This window comes from Rhinatrema bivittatum, chromosome 3, assembly GCF_901001135.1.
Source record: "Rhinatrema bivittatum chromosome 3, aRhiBiv1.1, whole genome shotgun sequence".
Classification (NCBI taxonomy): domain Eukaryota; kingdom Metazoa; phylum Chordata; class Amphibia; order Gymnophiona; family Rhinatrematidae; genus Rhinatrema; species Rhinatrema bivittatum.
In genome coordinates this window covers 280,341,154-280,359,388 of record NC_042617.1, presented here as the reverse complement: position 1 = coordinate 280,359,388, position 18,235 = coordinate 280,341,154, and the positions used below count along the sequence as shown (strand labels likewise).

Here is an 18,235-nt window from a genome sequence, read left to right as displayed (position 1 = left end):
CATTAGTGAGCACTAGGTCAAGTACAATTCCCTCCTTTGTGGTTTCCATTACCATTTGTTTGAACAGAGCTCCTTGCAAGGCATCCACTATCCCTCTACTTCTGTTAGATTCCACAGAAGGGATTCTTCAGGCTGCATCCGGCAGATTAAAATCTCCCAACAATCAACATTCTCCCTTCTTTCCCACCTTTTGGATGTCTTCAACCAGATCTCTGTCTAGTTCTTCCATTTGCGTCGGAGGTGAGAGAGAAAGTGTGTGCGCCTCTGTATAGGGTCAGTCTGATACTCTATATTTAGGTACCACTGTAGAGGGGCACTTTGAATCAGGGTGGGTTTTCGAGAGGTGAGCTGGGGTTAGGGGGGCTGTTGTTACAGACACATTCAGAGGTATTCATAGAAAAATTGACATCAGTAAAGAATTATAGTCCTTATAAGTGATGAAAAGTCTAACAAGAAGAGGTGATTTATACACTGCAGTGCTAGTTGCAGGGTACAGATCTACTCCTTTTTATCAGGCATAGAAACTAAGGAGACATCCAGAATCAATATAACAAAGAAAATAGCATAGTGTCAAACATTTATGAAGCAATACAATAAACTTATCGGGTTGCTGAAAAACACAAACATTTTGATATTTAACCACACATTTGTAGGAGTATCTAAGTATAAAGGAACAACCTAAGAAAATAGTGTTTTGCTTAAAAGCAAGAAATTCCTTTCTTCTCAATTGCACAGTACAAGCGCAATGTGGGAAGATGTGAACCAATTGCCCATGAAATAAAGAGGAAACATTCCTAAAGTATCTTTTTTTTTTTTAATTCACTTAAATCTTGCGTGTTTCCTTTATCTCCGAGCAATGTTGATCGTTCAGTGATCTAAGGGCCTGAATTCTCAAGGTAAATCTGTTAAATTATATATTAGGAAGCTGAGCCCCTTGAAATTGTGAAATATCGGACTGAGCAGCCTCTAATAAAAAAAACAAACATATATATGCTCTGTAAATTGAAGGAACCTTTTCAGATTTAATATTTCCTCAGAGTGAAGAGCGGCATCGCTCCCATCACTTTGGGAAATTCAAGAAACAAAGATTCAAATGTCTAGCATGATTTTCCAGGGATTCAATCCGCCCGAGATAGGGCATTTCGATCCTTTACGACCTTTGCATTAAACAGCTGCATTTCCTTTAAAGCAGACTCAACAGCCAAGACCTTTGTTCTCATTTCTGAAACCTGAGAGTCACAGTTCAAACTTACAGTCTCAAGCTTAGCTGATAAAGCATCAGTCTTTTTAGGAGACTCATTTAAAGATTTCCTGAAGCCCATCAGCACCTCCCAATATAGTCCAGCGTTACTACTGCCAGTTTAGCAGGGAAGAAGAATGACTCACCAGGGGGGGGAGCAATTGTTCCTGACACTGGATCTGAGTCAACCCCAGTCCCAATGAAGCCGCCTGAACCACTGGAGTTCTGACCTCCTTCAAGAGGAGAAAAAAAAAAATCTTCCAACCCAGACAGTAGCATCAACCGCTCAGCCGCCAAGCCAGTGCATGCCCCCTCCACCTCAGCCGCCAGGGTGGCATCATCACCCGGCGCCGCAAGCTGTTGCAGGGTAAGATGTCTCTCTGCTGGCGGGAGCCCCTGATCCAAAGGGGCCGAGCGTAGCATCTCCAGGTAAGCTCGGGCACTCCCTTGCCACAAACCACAACAGAGGCTTCAGTTGAGGTGGACATAAACGATTAAATACTCTGCTGACCAGGTAAAAGTGAGGTTTTCCTAGCGTGTAGCAGATGGACTCAGGACCAATGGGTATAGTGTACTCCTGTTAGCAGTTGGAGACGGATCAGATTTCAATCTGACGTCAGCCCCTAGTACATATACCCCTGCAGGAAGTGCAGCTCTCCAGTATTTTCCGTCTCCATAGCAGTTAGGGACTATCTGCACGCTCTCACAGTGTTAGAACCAACTCAAAGAAGAAAACCCAAATTTTTTTTTAAAAGCCTACTTCTGAAGACGAGCCCCGCTCTCCTGCAGTGATACCCTCGGGTTCCTCCCCCAGTTGAGATTTCCTGAGGTGATTTCCATGGTCCCTCTGAGGTAAGCCTCAGTCCGGCGGCCGAATCGCAGCGAAGACCTAGTCCCCGATCCTGGGCGTGGCTGAGAGGCAGCGGGTGCACCCTCGAGCGGGTTTCTGGAGGGTAGACCTGCACTTTACCTTTCTGTTTACGCAGTATATTGAGCGACAAAGGAAAGAGCTGAGAGTGCCACACGGAGCAGAGTATGTCCACTATCACGCAGCCATCTTCCCCCTGTAGATAACCCTTTGACAAAGCCAGATTAACCATTCTTGCTAGTGGTTCCCATACTTCTTTTGCAGGACTCTCATAATTGCAGAGTTGCAAGGATAGAGAGGGCAAGAGGAAAGGTTCGTATTTTTAATAATGGATATGATCCCTAACTTACTGACCGTTTCAAATGAGGGCCAAAGCGGGTTAGTATCATATAATGGTAGATCACCTGGCAAAGGAAGGTGGGCCAATTGGAAACATAAATCAATGATTTTGTTTTGGGAAAAAACAGCAAAATCATTTGAGGAACTAATAGTAATAGGTACTTGAGAATCCATTTTAGAGTTTAAGCTGGAAACAGTGAAAAAAAAAAAAGTTCCTTAGAGTTGTTTAAGGTGGTCTGAATAGATCTTCCAAATTGTTTCAAGCACAGATTGTAAACAGTTATTCCTTTGGAAATACAATGAAAGAGAGCTTTGTAAGCAATGGCTTAACTTTGGGAATCCAGAGGTCCTGGAGTTTATCGTATCAAAGAGTCCTCTTTTAAGCACGGGTTCTCTTGTAGAGCGGCAGGGCTCAGGAAGTGCGGGCGCTTGGATTTGAAAACTTAAGAAGTGATCACTCCAAACCATTTCTTGACCTGAAACTATAGGGTAAGTGCCATGTGCTTTGATGGGCTAGCTAATGAAAACAAAAGCTAAGGTATGCCCATGAGAATGAGTGGCACCTACTACTATTTGGTCCCAACCAAGGTGTAACATTTGGCTGGCTGTGGGATGGTCCCACAACCAGCCACACTCACCCTCAAGATGCTGATGCAGCAAGACACAACCATGATGCTCCTCCTGTGGGTCCCCCTAGGTTCATGCGCATATAGCGCGCCACTATTTAAAAGCCACCATGGCAGGAAAGCAGGGCTGTTAGCATTCACAGAGGACATCATAGGGCTGGCTATATAAACCCAGCTGCACTCCCTAGCCTTGCCTCAGCAACAGGTCCTCCTGCCTTGAGCAGTGCATGTTGCTACATCCAGAAGCCTCATTCCAATGTGCCCTGTCCAGCCTACCTCATACAGTCCATCTTGGTCAGCCTACCTTGTCCCAGCTTGTCTCGTCACTATTTCCTGCCTTGCCCTGTCGCAGTCCTACTCTTGCCTGCCTCATATTGATTTCTCTTGCCTGCCGCCTGGTACTTACCTCTGCCTCAAACTCCAACTATGCCTTGCTTGCCACCTGCCCAGACCCTCGGACTGAACTTGGTAACTCTCTGTTCGCCGCCTGCCCTGACCTCAGCTTGCCTTTGAATATTCCTTCTCTGACCGCCCACAGAGACACTCATCTAAGTCCTGCTGGCCTCTGGAACCCAAGGGCTCAATCTGCGGGGAACGGGGCTGATACAAGTTAAGATCCAGCTCAGTCTGCCATAGGACGGTGTCCGCCAGCTGTCGGTGTAGGCCTAGTAGATCCGCTTCCTAGGCCATGTCAACTACGCCTAGGAATCACTACCATTACACAAGGGCATGCATTGTAGAAAGGAAATTGTCACAGATGGGATCGCAATCTGGAACCGGTACTGAGAATGATTGTAAGCCTGTAGGCTGAAGTCACCTAACAACAGAATCTTGTTTAATTCTTGTCTGATTTCTAGAAGGCAGTTGATTACTGGGTTGTAGGTGGCAGCAAGTTGTCCTAATGGGCAATAAAATAAGCAAACCCCCCAATCTTTGTTATTAATAAACAGTACTTTGTGTGGTGAATCAGTTTTAAGTGGACAAACATTAAGACCTAACATCCATTTGGCAAGGATGAGGAGGCCATGTTGCGACTGTCGCTGCCCGACTTCTCCACTACGCCCACCTTACCTCTTTGGCGATTCCCTCTTTGCCTGTTGGAAGTTTGGCTGCCGCGGCGTCCTCTGGCCGCTCCCCTCCAGCTTCCCCGGACTGGCAAGACGCTGTACACCGCCATGTTTCCCAGCAGCCTAAGGGTGCGCGCGGCCCCGACTCAAGTACCAGCAATGGCGCGAACCTCAGGGGCGTCCCCCTGAAGTGACGTCATCCGCACTGGATATTTAAGGTCTCTGAAATTGCTAACGTTTCGAGTTAGCAAGGACAGGCTTTCCTCCAAGTAGCGGCGGATGGGATTCACTCTCCGCATACCTTGCTACTCTGCCTCCTCGGACTTACCAGGGGTACCCACTCCTCGGGGGCCTCACTCTCTCTCTTGCTTTTCAGGTCACAGTCTGGAACCGGTACTCGCTCCTCGAGGGCCCACGTTCCCGGACCTGCTACCGAATACAACTTCTGCCAGGAAGTCACCGCTGCCTACACCACCAGTGAGTTACCATCTCTCTCTCAGAGCTTTCCCTGGAACCAGGTACTCGCTCCTCGAGGGCCTACTTCATTCCAGCTCCTGGGCTGTTCTAAGAGACTACAGTGTGAGTGTTACCATCAAGGTTCTGTTCCTGAACTCTGCGTACTCTGCCTACTCACTGTCTCAGTTTCTTTACAGCTCAGCCTTTCTGGGATCACTGTTCCAGCGCCTGAGGGACTACAGCCCAGCCGGGCTTTCCAGCTCACTACTGCCACCTCTGGTGGTTCAATATACTGTTTAATAAAAGAACTAGTGTGTCTGTCTCCCAACTCTGAGCCTGACCGGTGGTCCCTCTTGGGATCTTCCCTCCGGGGGCGTGGTCATCTGCCACCAGCCCAAGGATCCACCCACAACTACCTCAAACACTAACAGGCCACCACCTCTTATTTGAGTTCTGGGTTTGGAAAAGCAATGATAAATAAGTGAGACATAACTGATTAATGAGTACAATATCAGAGTCCAATAGCTAAGATTCTGTGACACAAAACAGGTCTGGGTTGTTGTCAGCAACCAAGTCATGCACAAGTTCTATTTTGTTTGTAGCAGACCAGGCCTTGATGAAACAAACAAAAAGAACACATGAAGTGTTAGCACATGGATATTTGATATGATGCAAGGTATCAGACTGGAATGTAGCGGTGGGCCAGTCAACACTGTGCATGTGCAAGTTGTTGTAGCAGAAATTTCCAGTCACTATAGTCACTCCCACAGTCTATGCCTTGCTGTTTACGGGGCACAGGCAAAACCCCCCAGATCACATTCAGTTCTTCTAGAGAGGGGGTTCCTAGCAGGGGCAGATTGCCCTATCAGGGCATCGGGCATGCCCCAGTGGGCCAGTCAGTCAAGTCATGTGACACTGAAATTCTTGTGTTCGTACTTTACTGCACATTCTCTGCTCATACTCAACCAGATCCTCCCGGTGCTGATGTAAGAGCAATGCCCACAGCTAAATGCCAGGCCAACCCGCTGCCAGTTCGGCTTGCTGTAGTCAGACTTCTTTCTATATACATGGAGTTTTTATGCGGCACAGGGCAGATAGAGCATGCAGCAGTGCCCGAGACAACGCTATCTGGTGTTGCTCGCAGAGGCCCCATGTCTGCGGTGCTGTTCTGGCAGAGTGGGAGCCTCCAGCGAGGCTCTCTGCTCATTTCTGATTTTTTGGGGTTTTGTTTTTTTTTTTTTAAATCTTAGCTTTTCCCGCGGCTGCAATTCCAGCAGCCTGTGCATCCCTCTTATTTCTTTTTTTTTTTTTTTGTCCCCACAACTGTAGATGCGGCCGCGGCTCTCCTGGCCGGCATTTTTCTATGATCCTTTCCCTGCAGTGTCGCTAATATCTGTGTGTCTGCCCTCCCCTCCCCTCACTACTGCGGAGGTGGAAATGCTTCTGTTTTCTTTTTCTCACATAACCCCCGTCTCTCTCTCTCTGCCACGGGAGGCAGTCAGCAGACCCCGCCGCTGCCTCACCATGGCTGAAGGCCTAACTCACTGATTTTTGCAACGGCAAATAATAACCCCACTCCCTGCATCAGAACTTTACCTACTTCTTCCCACAGCAGGGCCATGAGACTGATAGCCCTTCCTGGATCCCTCCTGACCACCAATGTAAGAAAAAAATATGTTTGGTTTTTTTTAACATATTCAGGGGAGGAGAGAGAGAACGGGAGGCTGACAGGGAGCTTACATACATATATATGTATGTGTATGTTCACGGAAGTGCATGTGTGTATTTGAGCACATGCAAGGGAGCGTGTGTGTGTAGGTGACACTGGGCGCAAGGAAGCATGTATGTGTGCAGGTGTCAGTGGGCGCAAGGGAGCAAGTATGTGTGTGTGTAGGTGTCAGTGGGTGCGAGAGAGCATGTGTGTGTGTGTGTGTAGGTGTCAGTGAGTGCGAGAGAGCATGTGTGTGTGTGTGTAGGTGTCAGTGAGTGCGAGAGAGCATGTTGTGTGTGTGTGTGTAGGTGTCAGTGGGTGCGAGAGAGCATGTGTGTGTGTGTAGGTGTCAGTGGGTGCGAGAGAGCATGTGTGTGTGTGTGTATCTATCAACAGGTGTTAAGAAGCACTGTGCATATATGCCAGTGGGTGTGAGGGAGCGCATGTGAATAGGTATCCAGTGGCTGCAAGGGAGCATGTGTGTGTATATAGGTATCAGTGGCTATAAGGGAGTGTGGGTGGGTGTCAGTGGGTGCAAGGAAGCATGTGTGTGTGTATATGTGTCAATGGGTACGAGGGAGTGTTTATGTGTAGTTGTCAGTGGATGCAAGGGAGCGTGCATGTGTTAGCATGTGTGTGAGGGAAGAGAAATATTCTGCACTCCCTCACCCCCCAATCCAGAATAATCTCAAGGTTACTGGAAAGTAAAGAAAGTGAGGAATTTTTTTTAATTCTTACTGTTATTAATTATGGGTGTTATCTGATGTGTCTGTTTTAAAATATTTTATTGGTTTTTGGGAAATTTTTAAAAGTTTTATATGAGTTTAATTATTGTACAGCTGTTTTGTAATATTTATCTTTTTTATTTGTATGGCTTTACTATTGCTACTTTATATTTCTTGATTTAATTGTTTGATGTTTTATAAGGAATAGTAATGTTTCTCTTTTTCCATTGTTGCACCGTATACAGGATCTAGCTTGTTGCGGTTTCAATTCAGTTTTTTGTCTGCACATTTCTGTTTATACTTTATGGTCTCTTTATTCTGTGTTTGGTAAGGGTCGAGGGTATAGGTATGTCAGAGGTGAGATATTCTGCTAGCAAGTAGTTTCTGTGTAGGGAGCTATAGCAGTTTAGCTTGTTCTGGTTTCCAAATAGGTGTTTTAGGGCCTGGTGTAATATTTGTAATGTTGCTTTTTCATAGGTAGAATTATCAGTGTTTTACTATATTTTAACTGTAATTCAGTTTACCCAAGGCTTTCTGAGAGCTGAACCCACACCCAACAGGTGTTACAATAGGTTTAATGCAATATGGGATCCAAGTGTCTCTTTATTTTTTATTTTGCAGGGTATTCTGGTTGGCACCACAGCACTGCATGTAAATATAATGTACCATGCTGTTCGTGATACTTTTACCTCATAAGAATGTACTTCGAATGGCCTTTTAAATCTAAAAACTACTATAAATGCATAATTTTTAATTGTGTGTGAGGAGGGAGGGGCTGGGGGGTACAAGGCTGTAAGCTTTACCTATGATGCCTAATATCCTTGCACCAGCCCTGATTGGACTGGATCCATGAGGGAAAGCAGGAGTTTGGAGCTACTGTGGGTCATTGGCTCTCTCCAGTCTCAGCCAATGCTTCATTTTTCTTTTTAAGCCCTGGAGGATCAGCATAGATTAGTCTAGTCTCCTCTCTCCTTTTTTACAGTAGGTAGGCAGTGCAGATCCTGGGGAACCATAAAAGCAGCAGACTCTGTAGCACTCAGCCAATGAAAATGCACTGGAATGGCAGAGGGGGCAGGTACAGAGAAGTGGAGGCAAACTAGTCACAAAAAAGGATGAAGTGACTGGAGGAAGTGCCTGTGCACTGTTGGGAAGCTTCTGTAGGCTGGAATTTCCTCCTGAAAGGGTCAGCTGGCTGTGAAATCACGAGTCTCCTGGAGTGGGGGTGCTAAGAAGGGGTGGGGAGCGGGAGAGGGCTGCTGCAGGCTGGGGAAGGACAGACAGCAAGCAAAGCTTTTTAGATAATGATGATACAGGACTGAAGCAGGGCACTCACTGTGTGAGCATATGAGCAGCAGCACAATGACAGAATGTGTGTGTCAGAGAGAGAAAGTGTGTGTGGGTGTCTTTCTTCCTGACACACAGGCCGATTTAGTAAAGTCCACGGGAGAGCGGACGAACGCCCGCTCTCCTGGAGCGCGCACTGGCCCCTCGCTGGTGCACGCGATGCAGTATTCAAATTAGGTGGCGCAGTAGAAACGGGGAAAAGGAGGCGCTAGGGACACTAGAGCATCCCTATCGCCTCCTTTTTGACAGGAGCGGCGGCTGCCAGCGGGTTTGACAGCCAACGCTCAATTTTGCCGGTGTCGGTTCTCGAGCCCGCTGGCAGCCACGGGCTCGGAAACCGGACGCCAGCAAAATTGAGCGTCCGGTTTTCAGCCCGACAGCCGCGGGCCGAATTCAGATTTTTTTTTTTTTTTACTCTTCGGAACCTCCGACTTAATATCGCTATGATATTAACTCGGAGGGTGTACAGAAATGCAGCGGTGCCAGAAGAAATTAGCGCCGACCTTTGGGTTGGCGCTAATTTCTGAAAGTAAAATGTGCGGCTTGGCTGCACATTTTACTTTCTGTATCCCGCGCGCATACCTAATAGGGCCATCAACATGCATTTGCATGTTGAGGGTGCTATTAGGTGCCGCGGGTTGGACGCGTGTTTTCCTCCCCTTACTGAATACGGGGTAAGGGAAAACGCGCGTCCAATCGGCCTGACAGAAAGATACCCATATACATACACTTTCTCTATGACACACCCCTACACTGAGAATGAGTGTGTGTGTGTGTGTGTGTGTGTGTGTGTGTGAGCGTCTTTGTGTCAGAGAGCGAGAGAAACAGACACCTACACACACACCCTCTCTCGGACACATAGGGGCCAATGCAATACAGTGCGCTCAGCCGAGTGCATCTGGAGTTCACTCCAGATGCAAAAAAAAAAAAAAAGTGCATCTAGGAAGCACATTTAGCAATCAGAAATTAACACCTGCCTGCTTTTCTGTACTGCCTCCTACTTAATATCATTGTGATATTAGGCAGTAAGAGGAAAAAGTAAATAAATGTAACCAAAACAAAAAAAGTTAAAAAAACACGCCACATCAGGTGCAGGAAATGGATGCTCAATTGAGAAGCGTCCATTTTCTGAACCCCCTGGCTGTGCAGTGTTTAGGAAAACCGACGCCGATGAACTTGGCATTGGTTTTCGTAACCGGCAGAGGGCTGATGCACTAGGGCTCTCCTTGCTAATATGACCCCCTAATTTAAATATTGCATGGCACACCCCCTGGGGGTGCGTTAAGAAAGCAGGCACTGACTGTTCAGCGCCTGCTTAGTGTGTGTGTATATCTGACACTGGCTGGCAGTGTGGTTGTCACATTACTTGACAACTGGTTCGAGAGCTGATTGGTTGGCAAGAGACTTTAATACTGGACCAGGAATCCAAGATATAATTATGAGAGATGTAGCCAGACTTGCCCAAAAAATGTATTGATGATAACAATATTATCTTACATTTTTGGTTGACCTTTAGTTCTGGCCAGAGCTTTCTTTCCATGGGCGTACCTGCATCTTTTTCCTCCACCTGCTTGATTTGACCTGTGGTCCCTCACAAAAAAAAAAAAACAAAAACACGTGCATTTTGCAGGTGAGTGCGGGCATCTTTTTTCCAATATAGCACCGGTTTTGCCTCCAAAACAACATTAAGCAAGTAAGGAGCTAAGAGCTTCCAGGAAATTAGAGAAATATGTACAGAAATAGAAGTGATTCCTTTTTCTTATATGCCTTGCCTATTTTTGTTTGTTTACTGTTATCACTTTAAGAGGGCTGCGCCTTCCTAGTTTGCCTTGAAGGTCCACTTCTTGTGCAATTTCTCGGAAATCAGCTGCTAGCCCTGCTGGCTTGCAGTAGAAAAGCGACTGACGGCGGCTCAGCTCTTTCCGCCACGCCCCATCACTCCTCCAAACCAATGGCAGAACACACCTGCTACGGAGCGGGAGGCAGGTCCTAGCAACACAGAAGGATGGACAGGCCGTCTGGCCAATGGTGGCTGTGCAGCTTTGTTTCCCTCCCCTCCCCGCAAGGGGCGGGGCGGTGCTTGAGCTCGTGGGAAGTTCAGTGGTGGAGGTGCTGAAGTTGACGTTGTCCTTTACCTGGGTAAGTGCTGAGATTCGCGGGGAGATTGCATGCAGGACTGTGGTTGATCTTTCCTTTCTTTCATGTGCGGGGCTGCAGCTCGGTTCCTTTCCCACCCTGTCTCTCGCGGCGATCCCCGGTGTGCGCGGCTGCTCAAGCACCCGGCCACTGGCTCGAATGAGAGAGGCGCTGCAAGAAAGCACCTGGCTCTTGGAGACGCCTTTTCTTGTTCTTGCAGTAGCAACAGATTTATTTCTGTCCGGGCACATAAACTTGCAATTTCAGCTTCCAAACAAAGGAAATTTATTTTCTAAAAGTGGATAGAGATGTGTTTGTTTTTTACTTCTGCAAAGCTATTCTGGGCATTATAATGGAATTACGTGTAGGTCACTGTAAATCCCTGAAAACTTGTGATTCTTTCTACAAGAATCCTTCCCTTAATTCAAGGAGATGATCGTTTTAAAGTAAACAGAGCAGGCTTTATTATTATGAAAGCTTGTCAGTGACAAAAAATATATTACAGAAAATAGTAACAGCAGAGAGCGTTTGTCTTGTCTCACATTATATGGAGCAAATCACAAAGTTACATATGTATTCTTTATTCTAAACTTTCCTACTATCACTACGTTGATTTAATATTGATTTAATATTGCTTGGTGAATTGCATAATCATTTCACACTCACTTGGCCTAAGGTACCATTAAATAAGTAAGTACGTTTAAATAAACTCTTGCAACTTTCAGCATGTAATTATGGACCCTGAATTAATCAAAAGAATTCTTTGGTATTAGGAATATTTATTTATTTTACTATTTTCTATACCGGCTTTCACGACCAAGGGTCGCATCAAACCGGTTTACATTTAACAAGTCGTGTATTGAACAGAGAACTCGAGCAACTAAAACTGGTGCAGGAATTGTAGTTACAATAAGCAAGGAAGTGTACAACTGGGAGAAGAGGAAGAAGAAGAAAAGAGAATGATTGATAGAAACACATTTACAAAGAATATTTACAAAATATGCAAAATTAAATCCAAGTCTGTATGAAGTCGTGGACTGAATGAAGTCATAGATGAAAGAGTGATGGTATTTACACTGTAATTATAGGATGACTGTAACAAGGGATGACGAAATTATGGGATGATGGTAGCATGGATCAGTCTGAGATCTGATTGGCTTTTTTAAAAAGCCAGGTTTTTAGCCTTTTCCTAAAAGTTAGTAGGCACGGTTCCTGGTGCAACTCGGATGGGATGGAGTTCCATAAACGTGGTCCTGCTGTTGATAGTGCTCTGTCTTCGAAGGATTTGTGTTGGAAGGTTTTGGCATGTGGAACATGTAGTGATTCTTTGTAACATTCCCTAATTGGTCTGACAGTGGTGTGTTTTTTGAAGGGAATTTGTAAATTTAGCTGTGCGTGTTGATGGATGACTTTGTAAATGGTGGTGATGGACTTGTACATAATTCTGTAGTGAATAGGTAGCCAATGAAGGGTTTTCAGGATAGGGGTGATGTGGTCGAATCTCCTGGAGTTGGTCAGAATTCTGGCAGCTGTATTCTGCACCATCTGTAAAGGTTTTGTATGAGAAGCAGGGAGACCTAGTAGAATGGAATTACAATAATCTAGCTTGGAAAAGATTATTGCTTGTAAAATTGTTCTGAAGTCCTGGGAGTGGAAAAGTGGCCTGATTCTTTTAAGGATGTATAACTTGTGAAAACAGTCCTTGGTCGTTTGGTTAATGAATGGTTTTAGGTTTAGACGGTTATCGATGATTGCTCCTAGGTCTCTTACGTGAGAGGTTTGCAGGTTGGCTGGTGGGTTTGTGGTGATGTTGTTGTTTTCAGGGGCTATAATGAGGAATTCGTTTTTGAAGCATTGAGAATCAAGTTCAGACTGTTGAGGTGTTTGATCTCAGTTAGGCAGCTGTCCCAGAATTCTAATGTGTTTGTAATGGATTCTTTTACAGGGATTACGATCTGAACGTCGTCTGCGAATAGGAAGTGTTTCAAGTTTAGTTTTGTAAGGAGGTGGCAGAATGGGAGCAGGTAAATATTAAAAAGGGTGGGTGAAAGGGAAGAGCCCTGTGGAACGCCTAGCAAAGATGGATGGTAATGAGATTCTTTGTTATGGATTTTGACCTTGTATCCTCTATTCTCCAGAAAGGTTTTGAACCAGGTCAGTGCAGTGCCTGTAACTCCGATGTTTGCCAGTTGGTTTAATAGGATGTGATGGTTGACCGTATCGAATGCTGCCGAAAAGTCAAGTAGAATTAGAAGGTAAGCGTGTCCTTTGTCGATGCCGGCTAGGAGGAAGTCTGTGAGAGAGAGTAGTAGCGTTTCCATGCTTGCTGCTCTGTGGAATCCAAATTGATTAGGGGATAGTATTTGGTGATCTTCAAGGTAATTAGATAATTGTGTGTTTACTAGTTTTTCCATGACTTTTGCTATGAACGGGAGGTTGGAGATGGGGCAGAAATTGCCGGGATCATTGGTGTTAAGGTTTGGTTTTTTGAGTAGTGGTTTGATTGATGCCGTTTTAAGGTCATCTGGGTAGATACCCTGGGCTAGGGAGCAATTTATAATGTCGGCTAGAGTTTTTGAAATAGTATCCAGGATTAGGAGGATTTTGGTAGGGATTTGGTCGAAGGGGTGTGATGATGGTTTCATTTTCTTCAAGACCGTTTGTATGTCAGAAGTAGAGATGGGTTCGAAGGAGTTGAGAGAGATGTTTTTGTTTGGGTGAAGATATGAAGTATTGGAGGATGCATTTGGGTTTGGTGTCAGCTGATTAAGGAGGTCAGAGATTTTTCTATTGAAGTAGAGAGCCAGTTCGCCTGCTTTAGTCTGTGCTAGGTCATCTGGGATGGCTGGAGCGATGGTTTTTGTGAGACTGGAAACGTAGTTGAACAGAGCTTTCGAGTCAAAGATGAGGTGATGGATCTTGCGGGCATAATAGTCCCTTTTGGTTTTCAAGGTGCTGTTTTTGTAGAAGTGGAGGGAGTGTTTGTATTCAGCTAGGGATGCAAGTGAAGGGGCTTTTCGCCATTTTTTTTCCTTCTGTCGTAAAAGATGTTTGAGTTTTCGCAGTTCCTCATTGAACCATGGTTGACTCTTAGGCGCATTGTGTTTGAGATTTTTTTGTTGTTAGGGGACATAGTGTGTTTGCTACTAATTCTGTTATTTTAGACCAGGATTGGACGGCTGAGTTGGGAGTGGAGACGTCTATGAGCGAAAAATCTGGGGTTAGATACTTGTCGAGGTGCTCCGAGGGGCATGTTTTCCTGTATAGAAATGATTGAGGGGGGTGATGATTGTAGCTCGGTTTTAACAGTGAGAATGAAGTGGAGATTAATGTATGGTCTGACCATGGGACTTTATTGCACTCCGGGTGTTCTGGGAGTGAAATGCCAGAGTTAGTAAAGATAAGGTCCAGTGCATGATCCGCTTTATGGGTGGGTTTGTTAATTTGTTGCTTGAAACCCAAGGCTGCCATGGCCGTGAGAAAGGCTTCCATGGCCGTGAGAAAGGCTGCCATGGCCGTGAGAAAGGGAGAGAGAGGGGACTTATCCACGTGAAGATTGAAGTCTCCCAAGATAATGGCTGGTGAGTCTAAGTTTAGGTGAGCTGCTATGATTTCCAGAATAGGAGAGGTATCGGATTCTAGAAGGCTGGGGGGGGGGCGTAGACTAAGAGAATTTGAAGAAATTCATATTTAAAGAGGCCTATTTCGAGTTTGGTTGATGATTTGATAGGATGATGAGTAAATCTTAGAGATTTTTTTACTGCAAGGAAAATACCCCCGCCTCTTTTTTTTTGCCTTGGGATGGAGAAGAGGTCGTAGTTTTGTGTAGGTAGTTGGTTTAAGAGGGCGATGTCCGATGTTTTGAGCCATGTTTCAGTTATGGTGCAGAAGTCTGGGTTGTTATCTTGAAGAAGGTCGTTGAGTATCAGCATTTTGTTGGTGAGTGATTGAGCGTTGAAAAGGATGATGGTGAATAATGTGAGTCCTAAAAACTGTGTGGTGGGGGAGATCATGATGGGAATGAGAGATTTGTACGTGCGTGGCCGGTTGATCATTGTAGATATTGAGAAGGCCTGCTGAGGAGGTGGTTGTAGGCAGAGGGGGTGTTACGAGAGTGTCTCCTAGAAGAGAAGGTGACCGTTGGGGGTAGAGTTAGGAGAGATGTCCTTGCCCCTATGTATTTTAGAGTGAACAAGATTCTCTTCTAGTTATTCTTTCTCCAATGTGTCGTCCTTTCTGAGCCCGGGGGAGGAGTTCTGGGTGGCTGAGTCCGGTTGCAGCTGGATGGGTGTAGTCTGGTGCTGAATGGGTGCTGGATGCAGCTGAATGGGTGCTGGATGCAGCTGGAAGGGTGCTGGATGGGTGCTGGATGCAGCTGAATAGGTGCTGGATGCAGCTGGATGAGTGCTGGATGGGTGATGGACGAATATGGATGGGTGCTAGATGAAAGTCTGCGAAGGTTATAGAAGGTAGGAATTAATTAGCTGAAGGTCTATGGGAGCCGAATTGAGGAGAGGCTAACTATATGGGACTGGGCTATTGACCTTATTGCTGGGGCTCACAAAGTGGCGCACTAAGGGGCCAGGCCCCTTAGGTCTCGCTCCTTTGGGCGCGTGACGTCGCCGGTAGGCTTAGGAATTTAAAGGTCTCTGCTTCCCTCCCTGATTGGCTGGCTGCCTCACAGGGGGCGCGGTTAACTCACCGCGTTGTCTTGGTGCGTCTGGCCGCTTCTTTCGCTGGGTTCCGGTGCCTCCTCAGCACGGCTCGCCTTAGATCGGCGGGCAGGCTCTAGCCCCGGGTGGGTCACGAGAGCCTCGGCTGAGGAGGTGGAGAGGCGCGGTCGGTATCAGGAGCGGGAAGGCGCGAAGATGGACGCCGCCGGGAGGCTTAGGAATTTAAAGGTCTCTGCTTCCCTCCCTGATTGGCTGGCTTCCTCACAGGGGGCGCGGTTAACTCACCGTGTTGTCTTGGTGCGTCTGGCCGCTTCTTTCGCTGGGTTCCGGTGCCTCCTCAGCACTGAATATCCGTCACTGGCTCTAATCAGAGTGTTGTTTGTAATTCAGTATCTTATCTGGTAGTAGCAAGTCCTCTTCTCTTCTGTTTGCTAGTCCTCAAGCTTGATCGATTATACTGCAGGGGTTGTGCCACTCTACAGACATTTAAAGTAGCAGAACTACAAAAAAAAAATCACTTTCATATAATTTACTAGTCAAAATCTCTATGATTTTGTGTTGTAAAATTTTCATTTATTCTGTACATTCCAGATGTAGGCAGTGCTGTACAGAGACATGTAATGGACAAACCCAATTTAGTCAAGACAAAGGGGACATACAAGAAATAACCTTTTATTTAAGATATCAGATATGATTGAGATGTTTTACAGTAGATGGTCTTAAAAGCAGGCAGGACAGCTTTTAACTGAGTTTCAGGTATGCAAATTTCTAAGGAGGAGACTCTGGTTACGAAAGTTGTCAATCTGCTTTTTCTTGCAACAGTTCCAGTTCTTTTAAGCATCTGAGAAATGCATTCCCCAGGCTAGAGCCCAGATTGATAAATCTGTTATGTAGGAGGGAAGAATTGATTTAGATATTACAAACAATCTTAGAGAGAGGATTTTAATCTGGTAAGAGAGTGAGCCTGGCGCATGTGTTAAGGAAAAAATACTATAGAAACATAGAAATGACGGCAGAAAAAGACCAGTCGGCCCATCCAGTCTGCCCAGGAAGCTCCCACACTTGGTTTCCCATACTTAGCTGTTTCACCGACTACCAAGTTCAGGGCCCTTGTTGGTAACTGTTTGATTCAAATTTCCTGCCACCCCCTGCCATTGATTCAGAGAGTAATGTTGGAGGTGCATCAAAGGTGAGCATAAGGCTTAATGGTTAAGGGTTGTAACTGCCACATCAAGCAAGCTACTCCGATGCTTGTTTGCCCAGGCTGCACAGATCACTGCCTTGTTGGTTGTTGTCTGAATGCAAATCCTCTTTTCCACATTTCCCCCTGCCGTTGAAGCAGAGAGCAACGCTGTATATGCATTCCAAGTGATGTATCAGGCTTAATTGGTTTAGGTTAGTAACCGTCGCAATAAGCAAGCTACTCCATGCTTATTTGTTTACCCAGACTGTGTAGTTCAGGCCTTGTTGGTTGTTGTCTGAATGCAAATCCTCTTTTCCACATTTCCCCTTGCCGTTGAAGCAGAGAGCAATGTTGGAGTTGCATTAACCGAGTGAAGGCTTATTGAGTAAGGGTAGAAATCAACAGGTAGTAGCCTCCATTCCAGCAAGCCACCCCCATGGCTCTTCTCTTCATTACCATCCTCTAGCCTTTATGGATCCACAGTGTTTATCCCATGCCCTTTTGAAATCCTTTACAGTTTTAGTCTTCACCACTTCCTCCAGAAGGGCATTCCAGGCATCCACCACCCTCTCCATGAAGAAATACTTCCTGACATTGGTTCTGAGTCTTCCTCCCTGGAGTTTCAAATCATGACCCCTAGTTCTACTGATTTTTTTTCTAACGGAAAAGATTTGTTGTTGACCATGGATCATTAAAACCTTTCAAGTATCTGAAAGTCTGTATCATTTCACCCCTGCTCCTCCTCTCCTCCAGGGTATACATATTTAGCTTTTTCAATCTCCTCTCATAAGTCATTTTATGAAGACCAGCCACCTTTTTGGTCGCCCTTCTCTGGACCGCCTCCATTCTGTCTATGTCCCTTTGGAGATACGGTCTCCAAAACTGAACACAGTACTCCAGGTGAGGCCTCACCAATGATCTGTACAAGGGGATAATCACTTCCCTTTTCTTAGTCGATATTCCTCTCTCTATGCAGCCCAGCATTCTTCTGGCTTTAGCTATCGCCTTGTCACATTGTTTCGCTGACTTCAGATCGTTAGACACTATCACCCCAAGGTCTCTCTCTCCTGCTCTGTGCATATCAGCCCTTCACCCCCCATCGAATACAGTTCTTTTGGATTTCCACACCCCAGATGCATGATTCTGCACCTCTTGGCATTGAATCTCAGCTGCCATATCTTTGACCACTCTTCAACTTCCTTAAATCCAGTCTCATTCTCTCCACTCCTTCCAGCGTGTCCACTGTGTTGCAGATCTTGGTATCATCTGCAAAAAGACAAACCTTACCTTCTGTCCTGTCTGCAATGTCGCTCACAAAGATATTGAACAGGATCGGTCCCAACACTGATCCTTGTGACACTCCACTTAACACCGCTTTCTCTTCAGAGTAAGTTCCATTTACCATCACACATTGTCTTCTGTCCGTCAACCAGTTTGCAATCCAGGCCACCACCTTGGCACTTACTCCTAAGCTTCACATTTTATTCACCAGCCTCCTGTGCGGGACCGTATCAAAAGCTTTGCTGAAATCCAAGTAGATGACATTGAGTGCTCTTCCTCAATCTAATTCCCTAGTCACACAATCAAAAAGTCAATCAGATTTGTCTGACAGGACCTTCCCCTGGTGAATCCATGCTGCCTCTGGTCCAGCAATTCATCAGACTGTAGATAGCTCACTATTCTCTCTTTCAGAAGGAACTCCATTACTTTTCCCACCACCGAGGTGAGGTTAACTGGCCTGTAGTTTCAAGCCTCCTCTCTGCTCCATTCTTGTGAAGCGAGACCACCACCGCTCTTCTCCAATCACTCGGCACCACTCCCATTTCTAGGGATCTATTCAGCAGGTCACACAGTGGACCTGCCAGCA

General features: G+C 45.8%; 1 protein-coding gene across 2 annotated transcripts in view; it reads left to right on the top strand.

Moving 5' to 3' along the window:
- Positions 1-10,443: 10,443 nt before the first annotated feature.
- The window catches only part of STAT2 (signal transducer and activator of transcription 2), a 157,959-nt gene continuing 150,167 nt past the window's right edge, over positions 10,444-18,235 (top strand). For both annotated transcript variants that reach the window (XR_003855535.1, XM_029594807.1), the window contains exon 1: positions 10,444-10,515. The gene's annotated coding sequence lies outside the window, so the exon portion shown is untranslated. The remainder of the gene's footprint in view (positions 10,516-18,235) is intronic.